This window comes from Protopterus annectens, chromosome 4.part0, assembly GCF_019279795.1.
Source record: "Protopterus annectens isolate FY-2018-M chromosome 4.part0, PAN1.0, whole genome shotgun sequence".
Classification (NCBI taxonomy): domain Eukaryota; kingdom Metazoa; phylum Chordata; order Ceratodontiformes; family Protopteridae; genus Protopterus; species Protopterus annectens.
The window spans coordinates 868,246,589-868,260,949 of NC_056733.1; the positions used below are offsets into that span (position 1 = coordinate 868,246,589).

Sequence of the window (14,361 nt, forward strand, 5' to 3'; positions counted from 1 at the left end):
CCCTATACTGTCTTATAGGCTTCTATGTGGAGATGTATGCCTTATGTTCTGCGCTAGTAAGGGCACATCTGTTCTTTGTCTTACATCTTTGTAAGACAAACAGCTCAGATAGGCAGTTAGAGGATGGCATAATGGCTAAGGTGTTTACCTCACAAACTCAAGGTATAGAGGTTGATTATCAGTTTTGGAAGGGAAATTAGCTAGACATAAAATGTCCCACAGAGGCAGCTGGCCTAGTAATTACTTATTCACCTGTAAATGTAGAAACAAAAGTTAGAGCTAAAGATTTAAATCTCCACCATCTGAAAGAACCCACATGTTTAATGTACACTGGAGGGATAGATAAATGTTTACAACATTTTTGAAACAAATTGCTCGAACATTTGAAAAGGATGATATCCTCACATCCTTCAAGACAAACCTTGACAATTGAATGGAGAATCCATAAATTCATTCTCAGACTGGCTTCCTGTCTCTAAAGGTACAAAGTAAGTATATCACAAGAGTGGATATTGCTATGGTCCAAATGGCCTTTCAACTTGCTTGCCCCTGTAATTTCTCTGGTCCTATGATCCAAAGTCTTACAGTGCATCCAAAGGGACTCGTTTGATGATTACTACATTAGTGGATTCTTTAATTTACTGAATGTTAGCTTATTTCATTTTGAATATAATAAACCCAGTGCCAGAGTTGGGTGTCTTTGTCTTTTGGCCCTTTTCTTAGGAAAAAATTCCAGTCTGGATACTAAAGTGGCCTTGGCTACCTAACATATGTTATGAACTCCCAGTTCACAATGGTAGTCTACTGCCTTTTGGAGTGGCTTCATCTGTGGACTGCGTTAGGAATCGAGTGATTATCATCTGCACTTACATTTGGTCTATTACTTGACACGTCTTTTATAACGTGGCTTAGATGTAGCCTTTGGAAGCTTGTAGTTGACTGTCTGAATGTAAGCAGTCCACCAGCTCAACCAGAACTTGGCCTAATAATGTGAGCTTCTTCACAACTCTACTGATGTGGTGAATGTGCCAGTTTTAGCCACACTTGTATCTGGTTGTGGTCACAGCTCCCTGCTTCACATAATTCTGAGCAATTTCAGGTACATTCTGCATACGCACACCCTTTTCAGGGACCTAAAATTATTTGAATCTGAGGTTTGCAAGTAACATCCAGGGGATAGGCAAGGTAAGATCGCTTTGATATACTGTTTTCCCCAATAGTGTAAACATTGCTCACAGTTAGTGTCCACACCTGGAGTTTCCAACAGAAGCTACAACAAAGTTCCTGTCAACAGTAGTAGCTCAGAGGTTGAGGGTCCCATATGTTAGTGGAAGTCATCATGTTCTCCAGAAGGGACCACTGCAGGGAACTCACCACCTTTCTACAGGATATTCTTTTATATCCATATTGGAGCCTGTCCGCAACTTAGGTCAGTGCCTTCTGATATGTTGTGAATTTCAGTAATGTGGTAGTGGGCAAAATGTGTTCCTGTGTTTGGATGACTAGCAGCTGGAGGCAGCCTCCTAGAACAAAGCAAAATAAAACGTGATGTACCATCTGGCATGTTTTGAAGAATGTTCTGCAAAAATCTGGTATTGGCCAAAAAATTCATAAGCTTTATTTTGCTCATTTAACCTTTCTACTCCAGTCCAAAATGTAGAAGTTGAGTTAGTAAATTTAATTTAAATTGCAAAGTGATAGCAACATTTGAGGTACTTAAATAGTTTTGGTGAGTGGCAGCAGTAACCATTATTGTCAGCAACATCAGACTAAATAAGGAAGTTCTTCATTGGTTATTAGAGTGTAGCATATCCAGGTCAAGGAGAGCCTGAAGATTGCATCTGATGTCTTAAAAGCTTGTAACACTTCACTTAAGGGAAAAACCTTTCCATCCTCAGTGGTTGATATGTGTGTTCTAGATGACTCTGGGTCGGTATGTGTGTTCTACATGCCTCATGTGTTGGTATGTGTGTTCTACATGTCTCAGGGGTTGGTATGTGTGGTCTACATGCCTCGGGTTGGTATGTGTGGTCTACATGCCTCAGGGGGTTGGTATGTGTATTCTACATGCCTCAGCGGTTGGTATGTGTGTTCTACATGCCTCAGGGATTGGTATGTGTGTTCTACATGCCTCAGGGATTGGTATGTGTGTTCTACATGCCTCAGGGATTGGTATGTGTGTTCTACATGCCTCAGGGGTTGGTATGTGTGTTGTAGATGCCTCAGAGGTTGGTATGTGTGTTCTACATGCCTCAGGGGTTGATATGTGTGTTGTAGATGCCTCAGGGGTTGGTATGTGTGTTCTACATGCCTCAGCACTAGGTAGCAGATGTATATGTTTAAGGTACCTCAACCCATAGGCTGATGAGTCTTTAAGATGCTGCAGCCATCACTACTTTCTTAAAGAATGATCTAGATAACTCTTCTCATGGAGACTGAAATTTCAGCCTGTTTTACTCTAAAGTTTGCCAGAACTGGTAGGTTTGTAACATTCCTTCCCCAAAGCAGATTGTTTTGGAGACATTGAAATATTTCACTGGTTACTTTCAGTGATGAGATTGACACATTGTTTATAATTTAATTTTAAGAAGGCATCTTCTATAAGGGATATGTTTTCATGAAGGTGCTCATTCCACTAGAGGATGAAAGCAGGCCACTACAGCTGCGCCTGCAAAGTAGCAAGGTTTGCACAGAACATGATCTTTGTTCTCTTTTGGCTTCACAAAAAGAAGCTGCATGCCTTGTAACCTCAAATGTTTGCCACCTGAATGATTAGCAGTCCATATCTGTATCTCTAGATAAATAATCTAAATGTACTGATCTATAACCTAATTAAGCAAATTTGAACTTTTGTGTACAGTGATGTAATGCTTGCTTTACTTTGATGTACATTAAGATATATTGCATGTCCACTGTTTATTAATGACAGGAGAGGAAAGAGAATCTGAATAGAATAGTAATTTTGTTTTTTGTAAACAGAGCTACTTCCCTTCCATTCAATTTCAGCATGTGATTGAGGAAAATAAAAACACATTATTTGTAACTTTCAGAATATTTTGAAGGAAAATTTAAAAGAAATGAAATACTGTGTAATTACTGCCTTTGCAATTACTGGAAGAAGACGGAACTTTCTTGAACATGCAGGCTGGTAAGCAGTTGATATAGTGTTCACCTTTCTCTTAATTCCAAACTTACGTCAGTCATGACCGTCTTCTGACTAGCAGTGTGTTCCTCCTTTTAGGCCATTTTCCATGGTGCCCTGATATTTAATTATCCACTCTTTCCTGACATAATGTATTCTGTGATTAAGGGGCAGTAGTAATGCAGAACAGAGCATGTTCCCAGGGTAGAGTTTATTTGTTAGAGAATCAACACACGTGTGATGAATCCTAGTACCAAATGATAAATGTGCGTGAACGTTTACATGAGTAAGAGCAGGTATTTTAATCTTCTTAGTTGCTGTTAAAAGGTTGATGACAAAATGTTGTGCTTGTCGAGAAGTAGCACTAAAGCATTTTCTGTTCCCCCTTGTCCTAGGTTTTGTAAAACCAGTTATAATTCAACATTATCTTTTTCATAAGGCTTGAGCCCTTGACTTGTTCTTATTTATAAGATGGAGAGGAGTTATGTATGACTTCCATAAAACCACATTGATCCATATCTATCAGTTTGGCAACACCTTTGCCATTCTTTTAGCTATTATAGACATAAATACTGTATAACCATGGTTTAAGTTGAAATAGGCTTATATGCAGGTGGGTCTGATGGGTCTTTACACTCTTTGGGTAGTGCAGCCACCACATCTTTCTGCCAAGATGCTGATGCTTCCCCTCTTCTTAAAATAATTCTTAAAACGTAATCTTCCAGATCTTTATCACTTTCTTCTTTCCTACTTGCAAACTTCCACATGAATATGATAGGTTCCTGGAATGTTCCCTGCCTATTGATTATTCATCTCCGTTTTTATCTTACCTCCTCCTTCCTTAATTTGTTTAATTATTTATGTCATTAGTTGTTAAGCCTCATCTTCGTCTAAACTTGGCATAATTAAGTTTTCCATAAATATTTCCAGTTGTGCTGTTTCTTGGTTTCCACATTCTTCTGCTTTATACAACTTTTCATAAAATTTCTGAAGTATCTCTAACACCGCTATCAGATATCTGGTCTTTTTTCTTGTCGTAGACTCCCTCAGTTTAGCAAGAACCCTTTCCCCTTGTGTATGTAGTTTGTCAGTTTTGTTTCCTAGCACTGTTATTTTAGGGATCTTACCTCTTTTTATTACAGGCAAAAAGCTCTGAAGAGGTTTGCACTCTGACTTTGTATGGAGCTCCTCTTGAGCTCCAGATAGGGTACAAGGAAGACGCCCAAGAGCTTGGAAGGCTGGTTGATTGGTAGGGGTGTAAGGACCCAAATAGCTTTTTCTTACTGCAACTATGATTTATTAGAATATCAGCTGTTATGGTAAATGAACTTATTCAACTGTACTTTCTCTGTCCTTGGTATACAGATTAGAAACAAGCTGAGAGGAACATAAGCATTTTGGGATTCAACTCTTTTTCATATAAAAGAGCTCTCACAGACTATCTGAGACTCAGAATCTAGCTGTTTCACATTAGCAGTTGCCGTACTATAGACCTTGGAGCACTAAATTGTCATATAATTAAGAGGGAGTAGAACTATTAAAGAGAAATAATGACTTGTATAGAGGATTGTTTCTTTATGAAATAGATTCCTGGAATATCACAAAAATGAGCTGTAGAGTACTTCAGAAAGAAGCTAGATAAGCAACTGTACTTCATAACAGCCCCTTACTATGGATCATCTCTATTCAGTTCCGAATTTAAGAAACACTGACAAAGAACAAGTGGAAAAACATCTGTTGTTGGAGTCCATTTTGAAACTCCTAATAGGTCCTATTAATGGAGTCAGAAGGTAAGCAAAGGGTTTTTTTTTTTTTGAAAATGTTCAAACTTTCATCCTTCCACTCCCTTTTAGATAGGGCCTCTTGTGGCTGGGGGTGGGGGTGGGGGTCCTTCAAAGGATGCCATCCCACGGGCAGAGCAGGTCCACAAAACCAGAGGTTGAAGGGATCTCTTTTCAGAGGAACTTTATCACTGTTCCAAAAGGGTTTTCTGACTGCTTCCTTCTGAAAGCAGTTTGACTCTCTCTGTCTTTCTCTTTTTCTTTTTTTCTCTTGACCCAGAAGTTTAGTCAGCCATCATGTAGGACAAATGAAAGGAGGACATGATATCCACAGGCTGCACCATGCTATTCATTTCTGTCCCCAAACAAACCATTGCCCCTTCCAGATGTTTCACTCATGGAAAAAGAGTAATCCAAGAGGTTTTCTCTGGCCAGAACAGATCCAGAGTTTACTCAAGATTCTTTCTAGTGCCAAAAAAAGACACAGGACCTCAGGCCTATTCTGTAGCTCACAGGTTAAATCTTCATGTAAAGAAGACAAAATGGACTGTGATAATGAATTATTCCTCCCATTCCAACACAAAGGGGATTGGTTTTGCTCAGTAGACCTTGAGGATGTTTACCTACAGATCAAGATTGCAAAACAATTCAGAAGGTTCCTGTTTTTTCAGCTAGGAGCCAGTTATTACAAATTTTGGTTACTGTCCTTTGATCTTAGTACTTTTTGGTTGTCAGAGTGCACCTCAGGCTGAAAAGGTTGTGATTGTTCCCATATTTCAAAGATCAGTTCCTGGCTGCAATTACAAGAAAATCCCATGTGTAGCAAGCAGTTACTCCATTTGTGTCAGTCTTTGGGTATCTCATTAAACTTAGGAAAGCCCAATGAAGAGCCAAATAGCTATTAGTTTTCATAGCTTGGCATCTAGAAACTTGAGCAAAAATAATAAAACTCCTAGAATAATGTTGATCTCCCTGAGACCACAAGCCAGGTACCTACTCCAGTATAACTTCTCTCCAGCATTCATAGTACTACATACACTAGGCGAAATGGCAACCACCTTTACATTAGATGTCCTTCAAGGATGCATCTGCAGTCCTAACATATGGGTTGTCCTGCCTCAGGCAGCCCTTCGGTCGGCCGGATTCCAAAGTCTGGGTCTGGCCTCGGCTGATGTCGCACTTCACCCGACGTCATAGCTGCCGGGGTATAAAGGCATCAGCCGACACCATTTTCCTCTGTCTTTCTTGCCGCACGGTGCCCGAAGCAGAAGCTGTTCGCAAGTGCCGGTCGGTCAGATCCAGAGATTTCTACTACCGAAGACTTCTAAAAAGCTAAGTACCCCGTTGGGGACTCTTTCTTGCCTCAGCCGATGTCAGACAAAGTAAATAATTGTTTAACTTGTGGGAAACAAATACCTCATAAGGATTTCCACTCTTACTGCCTTCCTTGCTTAGGCCCAGACCACGACGTATCAGCTTGTCTAGCCTGTGCTTCCTTCAACCGACGGACGCTTAGACGTCGGTCAGAGTTTGCAGAGGAGTTTTTTGGTCCGGCTTTTGCATATAAGATGCCGTCGGAGACTCCGACTACACAATTAGTTAAAAAGCGCAAGGAAAAGGACCGACACTCGCGGTCCGCGGTTTCGGCTGAAACCACGGTTAGGCCAACCGCGAGTGTCTCGGTTTCGGCTGAAACCGAGTCCTCGGTTCTTCCTTCGGCCGAAAGCATGCCTCCGATGGCCGAGGCCTCACAGAGCATGGCTGAATCTGCTACTGAAATTACTGCTACAGAAGCAGGCACCCAGGATTTGTCAGGCACTATTCCTTTAGACATATCTACCCCTGCACGTGGGGCTGCTAGACCCCCTGCTTCTATGTCTATCAAGGCCTTTTCCAGGGCTAAAGCAGCTAAATCTTCTAAGGCCTTACCTGCTAAAACTCCCTCACACAGGCCTACCTCTAGTTCCCAAATACTCAGCCTGGCTGAGGATCTTATTTCTTTGTTCAGGGGATCCCAACCTCACCCAGACAGGGCCTCTCAACCCCCTCCAGATAAGAGGTCTAGGACTGAACCCCCAGAACCTGTCTCTACGGACTATTCCTCGGATGACTCAGATATTTCAGACCATCAGGAAGGCCCATATTCTCCTTATGAGGATTCTGATGCAGAAGACTCCATTCCTTCTGCCTCTCCTCCTGAAGAATTTTCTTTTGGGGAAACCCTACATGCTATGAGGGAACACTTCCAATGGCAGGGCCAGGATTTTCAGATTCAAGGAAAAGGCTTAGGACTTTTTTACGCTTACCACAGCATAGGCCTTTAGCCATTCCTCCAGTACTAACAGTAGTTGATGATGCATTTAATGATGCCTGTACTGCCCCTGATTGTCTTCCTCCGGCCCCTGCCAAGCCTGACAGATATTACAGGGTCCCGGACACACACTACAACTTGTATAAGGCTCCTGTTGCAGACCCAGAAACCATTTCACAGGGCCCTAAAGGTGTGGCAGCTGCCTCTGCCAAAAACCCTCTTCCCTCTGAAAGGGAATCTAGAGCATTAGAGAGATGGGGTAAAAAGGTTTATACTTCTGCTACTCTTTCGGCCAGGGCCTTAAACTGTCAATTTCATATGATTCAGTAACAGGAATTTTTGTTAGACCAGCTAAATAAAAAACTGTCCTCTCCTGAACCTATAGACCGCAAGTCCCTTCAGGATTTGGTACATAACTCTCAGCAGGTCAGTAACCATTTCTTAAAATGTGGCTATGATGCACTGGAGGCTTCCTTTAGATCAGCTATGACTGGAACAGTGATTCGAAAGCATGCCTGGTTAAAAGAACAATCCTTACCAGACCATGTTAAGTCAAAACTCCTAGATGCTCCTATGGAGAAACAAAGTTTGTTTGGCTCCCCTGCACAGGAGGTTCTAAAGAAAGTAGAAGAAAAAGCAAAATTTGTCCAAACTGTCAAGGATTTCTTACAGGTCCAACCTCCGAGGTTTAGCAGAAATTGGCCTTTGAAGAATTGGTCCTTTCCAGACACCTCCAGAGGACAGAGAGACAGAAATAGACGCCCAAGAGGCAGAGGTCAATCTAGGGGTGCCTACAGGGGACGTCAGTGGCAACCTGCCAACCAGAGAAGTGTTGCCACAGATTCAACTACAACCACTTCCACAGGACAGACACAATGACTTGACTGTGGTTCCGCCTACCAGGGAACAACTGGAAGCACCCTTGGGCGGAAAGCTAGCCTTATTTTCCGACAACTGGCATTGCATTACAGGAGACAAATGGACTTTGCAAACAATAGACAAGGGCTACAGGTTTCACTTCCACACCAAAAAAGAGAGGAATGCCAAACCTACCACCAAGCCAAAAAACAGAGGCTCAAAGACAAATCAACAACTTACTAAGGATGAGAGCTATAGAAAAGGTACCACCTATGGAACAAGGCCAAGGTTTTTACTCCAGGCTTTTCCTTGTACCAAGAAAAGAAAATCAATGGAGACCTGTTCTCGACTTGTCCACACTGAACACATACCTCATTGTTCCAAAATTCAAAATGCTGACCCTCCAGCAACTTCTTCCCATGCTGGGCAAGGAGTCTTGGCTGGTGACTCTAGATCTCAAGGAGGCATACCTGCACGTCCCTATACGACCAGATTGCAGAAGACACCTCAGATATCTTGCAGGATCAGAGCATTATCAATTCTCAGCATTGCCCTTTGGCTTATCTACTGCGCCCAGAGTATTCAGGAAATGCCTGGCATCAGTAATTGCTCATTGCAGGCTTCAGGGAATTCAAATTTACCCATACCTGGACGACTGCCTAATACAAGCGGACAACAAGGCAAAATTAACAAAAGATTTGGAAAATGTCATACAACTGTTGCAAGCCTTGGGATACACAGTCAACATGCAAAAGTCATGGCTAGTACCATCCCAAAGGATAACATTTTTGGGTGCAGAACTGGATACATCAACTCAGATGGCTTTTCTCACAGAAGAAAAACAAAAGCAACTAACAGTCTATTTCATGACATTAACAACACAACCTCAGCTTACTGCAAGGAAAGTCCTGCAAGCCCTGGGTTACATGGCATCCTGCATAATATTGATCCCGCATGCCAGGCTGCATATGAGAAAGTTGCAATGGTACCTAAGGAATGTATGGTCTCAACACAAGCACAGTCTAGAAGCCCAGATTCCAATAATTCCATGCCTGAAACAAGAATTCCTGTGGTGGGCTCAGGCCTGTCAGTTGAACAGAGGATTGCCTTTCCACAAACCACATCCAAGCCAGACCATCACCACGGACGCCTCAGACCTAGGCTGGGGGGCACACATGGTGGACAAGTGTATACAAGGCCTATGGACCCAAGACCAGCTGAATCTACACATAAATCTAAAGGAGATGCTGGCAGTGAAACATGCAATCCAGGCATTCAGACCACTTCTTCAACAAGGTCACCTGCTGATAAGGACGGACAATACCACAGTCATGTGGTACATCAACAAACAGGGAGGTGCACACTCATATCCTCTATGCCGGATGGCAATGGACCTGTGGAATGTGGCCCTGAATCTCAACATTCAACTACAGGCCAGATTTGTACCAGGAAAAGAAAATTCACTAGCAGACACCTTAAGCAGAACTACCACGGATGCTCACGAATGGATGCTGCATCCAGATATCTTCAAAGCCATAACAAAGAAATGGGGAATGCCAGAGATAGACCTGTTCGCCTCCCCACACAACCACCAATTGAAGAAATTCTGCACAAGAGCATACCACCCACTTGCCTGGAGGGTGGAATCCCTTTCCTTCAGCTGGAAAAACCTGACAGCATATGCATTCCCACCTCTTCCTTTGATGTACAAAGTCCTTCTGAAGATCAAAGAGGATCAGCCAAGGGTAATCCTGATAGCTCCAGACTGCCCAAGACAACATTGGTATCCGCTACTGAGAAGCATGTCTCGGACACACGCATGGCCTCTACCTCTATGTCCCTTACTGCTAACACAGAACAACTACAAGATCCTGCATCCAAACTTGAAAACACTGCAGCTAGCTGCTTGGGATATTGCATAAAACAAAATAAACCAGATTTATCTCAGAGGGTTAAGGACATTATCCTGGAGGCACGCAGACCCTCCACAAGGAAAACTTATTCAGCCAAATGGAAAAGATACCTCATTTGGAGTGCAGCAAAGGGAGAAAATGCCTCATTGGCAAACATAGCACTCATCCTGGAATACTTAGCAGAACTGTTCCACAATGACCTGTCCTACTCCTCCATTAAGATTCATGCATCAGCAATTTCAGCAGAATACAACATGGATCCTCCTGTCTTCTCTCATCCTCTACTCAGGCAGTTCTTGAGAGGAATCAAAAATGTAAAGCCTCCAAGGAAACTACCTTTACCTACATGGGATCTCAACTTTGTGCTGGAAAAATTAACACTTCCCCCTTTTGAACCAGCAGCAACAGCAGACTTACAGTTCTTATCTTGGAAAACTGCTTTCCTGCTAGCAATCACTTCAGCTAGAAGGGTATCTGAGTTACAGGCCTTAATGGCAGTACAGCCCTTCCTTATCTTCCATCAGGATAGAGTGTCTCTGAGAACTAACCTTACTTTTATGCCAAAAGTGGTCTCCAGAGTATCATTGAACCAAGCGCTTCATTTACCTACATTCTTCCCCAACCCACAGAACAGGGGGGAAAAACAACTACATACCTTGGATGTGCACAGACAATTACGCTACTATCTGGACAGAACTAAGACCAACAGAAAAACTGACCAGCTTCTGGTAGCATATGCAACAGGAATGCAAGGAAAAGCAATTTCAAAACAGACAATCTCAAAATGGATAGGAAATTGCATTAGATTTTGCTACTCTTTTCATGGAAAGACAACTCCTGAAAATATCAGGCCTCACTCCACAAGAGCTACAGCCACCACTACAGCTTTCCTACGAGGAGTGGCTACCAAAGACATTTTAGAAGCTGCTACTTGGAGCTCCGTGCATACATTTTCCAAGCATTATAATCTTCCTTTATACTCCAGATCCCGAGCAGGTTTTGCAACTGCTGTTTTGCAAGGGATCTTGACTACACCATCTTTATCTTAGTGCCTCCTCCCCCAGTTTGGCTATGGTGTTCTACCCATATGTTAGGACTGCAGATGCATCCTTGAAGGACATAGTACAGTTTTGTACCTACCATAAATGTAGATGTCCGATAGGTATGCATCTGCAGTCAGGATTACCCACCCTCCTACCCCTCTGTGGTATTCCTAGGGTACTTACCCCTCTTTTAGCTAGCTGGGGGAATCTATTATGGTGTATTTGTTTGTATATATGTGTATATATATATATATATATATATATATTTTTTTTTTGATCTCTACTGTTTGGAATTATTTGCATTTATCCAAATTTAGCCTTCCTAGAGGGCACCTGGCATCTGGGGCAAGAAACACTGAGGAAAATGGCGTTGGCTGATGCCTTTATACCCCAGCAGCTATGACGTCGGGTGAAGTGCGACATCAGCCGAGGCCAGACCCAGACTTTGGAATCCGGCCGACCGAAGGGCTGCCTGAGGCAGGACAACCCATATGTTAGGACTGCAGATGCATACCTATCGGACATCTACATTTATGGTAGGTTCAAAACTGTACTTTCCTTATGCTCCAGGTATCATATGAGAGTTTTCCAGTGGACTCGCAGTGTACAGTGGTCCCAGTCCATTCACTTGTTTCAATCTCCTATGAAACTATCTACAGTTTTCAGGAATCATCTAGTGTGGTGGATCCAGTCGTCCTTCATACAGGTATGTTGACAGTTGCCATAGTTACCATGGATGCTTCCTCTTTAAGGTGGGGCTAAGGGGCATTACAGGGAGAGGATAGTCTAAGGAATGTGATCACCGCAAGAGGCTCACCTTCATATCAGTGTTGTTGAGATGACAGTTCTGCATGCAATGCAGGCACTTCAGAACTTCTGCAGGGTGTGGTATCTGTCCACATATTTCAGCATGTTAGAAGGACCCCGATCGTATCCTTTGTGCTGAGAGGCCATGAGTTTGGCCATGATGATATCTTTACCGCCTTTTGTGATAGTGCATGTTTCAGGTTAGTCCAGACTTTTAGCAGACTGGTCTGACCATTGCATCCTGATGCCTCACAAGTGGTCTTTCAGTCTTACAGCAGTGAGCAAAATCTTCAGCTGCTGGCCCCAGCATTTCTGTGAAGTATTCTCCTCCCTGAAAAATACAAAATGCAGCAGCTACTGTGACCTCATTCTTCCACCATGAAAGATACTCAGGAATGCTGTGGTACACCTTTGGCCACCTAGTCTGCAGTATGGTTCCTGTACTTCCAGTAATGATCAGGTGGCCAAAGCTGGACCACAGCATTCCTGGATATCAAGGCAAAAGTGATCCTCATGGCTCCATTCTGGCCCATGCAAATATTCCCAGTGCTCTGTTCTCATCTCCCATGACCTCCACAGTTTGTCAGACCTGGTGGACTCTCATCCTCCCCCTTCTTTCTGTGTCACCCAGACATCATCTCCATCAGAGTAACAAGTTTTCCAATTAAAGTGACGGTCTGTAGTTCAGCATTTCCTATGAGAGTTGTTCAGATATTGTCTGCCTCCCAAACGAAACATTCCAGAAAATGGTAAAGGAGTAAATGGAGAAGTTTTTCTTTTTGGGCAGCACAGCAAGGAATGGACCCATATTCAGCCCCTGTTTTCTGTGTCTTACAGTTCCTAGCCAGCCTGTTTGTTTCTGGTTCCAGCTGTTCAATTATCAAGGTTCAAGTAGCAGCCATCTTGAAATTTTCAGCTTATTTTCTAGCTTCAAAAGAGATTTGCAATGCTTTCTTGAAAGGCATCTTGCTTAGACTACCTATGAAAGACCCCACTCCTATTTGTGGTTAGGGCTTCAAGCCCTTCTCATACCTTTTGAGCCCACCACCAATTGCCCTATGAAATACCTGTCTGAAAAGCATTGCTGGTAGCTGTCACTTCATCAAGACTGGTATCCAAGGTACGTATGTTGTTTTGGAAGCTATAGTATCCAGTTTTCCGTAACGGCAGATTTTCCCTCAGGTAAAACCTTACCTTATTCCTAAAGTAGATTAGAGACTGTCATAAACCAAACCATTTTATCTGACAAGGTTTCTTCCCAAACCACGCTAACATAGGAGAGTATGCACTACGTAGTTTGGATGTTAACAGCTAGCTCAGGCTTTAACGTCATAGGACAAAAGCCTTTCAAAAAGGTAACTAACTTTATCTGTTTCTCTGGTAAGGCAAGGAAATGGTCTCCAGAGTGATCCTCTCCAGATTGCTTTCAGATTGCATTTGTTCCACAAATCCTATCTCACTTTCCATGTCCTACTGTAATAACTCCTTGGTAGATGACATTTCTGCTGCAGCAGCATGGCCAACAAATGCATTCCTTCAGCAAACACTTGAAGCTTGATCTCATATCAATATCCAGAACTTTCTTTGATTCTGCCATTCTCTGGGGTATTGTGTCATGGTGACACCTGGGAAGAGAGCTTTGGATTCTAGTCCAACTCTCGAGATGGACTGAGAGGAAGTGTATGATTCAAAGGTTATGTACTTAGCATATTGATAGAGGATTCTTGTCTGTTTATCTCAACATCCTTCCAGAACAGACCTGGTAGACCTATACCTGAAGCCTTTCTCCAGGCCCCCACAATGCCTTGGTACCTGAAGGGGACAAAATCCATCAGAGCGACAGGGGGCAACACTGCATCATAGGAGCACTGGAGAAGGTTCTCTATGGAAAAAAATTGCCATCTTAGATCAGCCGTTAGAGCAGCTAATCAAAACAGTCATGACAGACTTAGATGGACATTAACGATCTGTCATTGTGATAAGTATGTAACTTTCATTTTTATGCCATAGTGACCATATGGAAATGTGTATGGTCAGGGCTGCCTTTTGGGGACTGAATACATCTGTAAAGTAAATGTGCATGAGTGAGTTGGAGGGTTAGATTCTGAAACACAATGACATGAACAGAGTGGTTTTAAGCATGTTCAAGGTTATTAAAGGACTATAGCATCTGTGCCAGAAAGCTGGAGACTGTGTCAACCTGTTTCCGTTGTTGTATGACTTGGAGTTTATTACTTTGTTACTTTGATTTTGTGCCTCCCTAAATATGGACTTTGATCTCAGCATGGGACATGCATATCTGAATAAAGAAAGTGTGTGACCTGAATAGCCATTCCAGGACAAGGTGTATAGATGAATAGCATGCTTTTCAGTTTATCCACTTAGAGTACTAGTTTATTGTGAACAAGAATGAAAGCTTACCACCAGTTTGGTTCTACCAGAAATTGTATGCTGTAACAGTATAATTGTTGTAAATATTGTAATCTAAAACATATTGTAACCTTGT

At 42.5% G+C, this 14,361-nt stretch overlaps 1 protein-coding gene across 1 annotated transcript in view; it reads left to right on the plus strand.

The window, feature by feature from the left end:
- SPECC1L (sperm antigen with calponin homology and coiled-coil domains 1 like) overlaps positions 1 to 14,361 on the plus strand; it is a 2,326,126-nt gene that overhangs the window by 1,571,743 nt on the left and 740,022 nt on the right. The gene's annotated exons all lie outside the window — the stretch shown is intronic.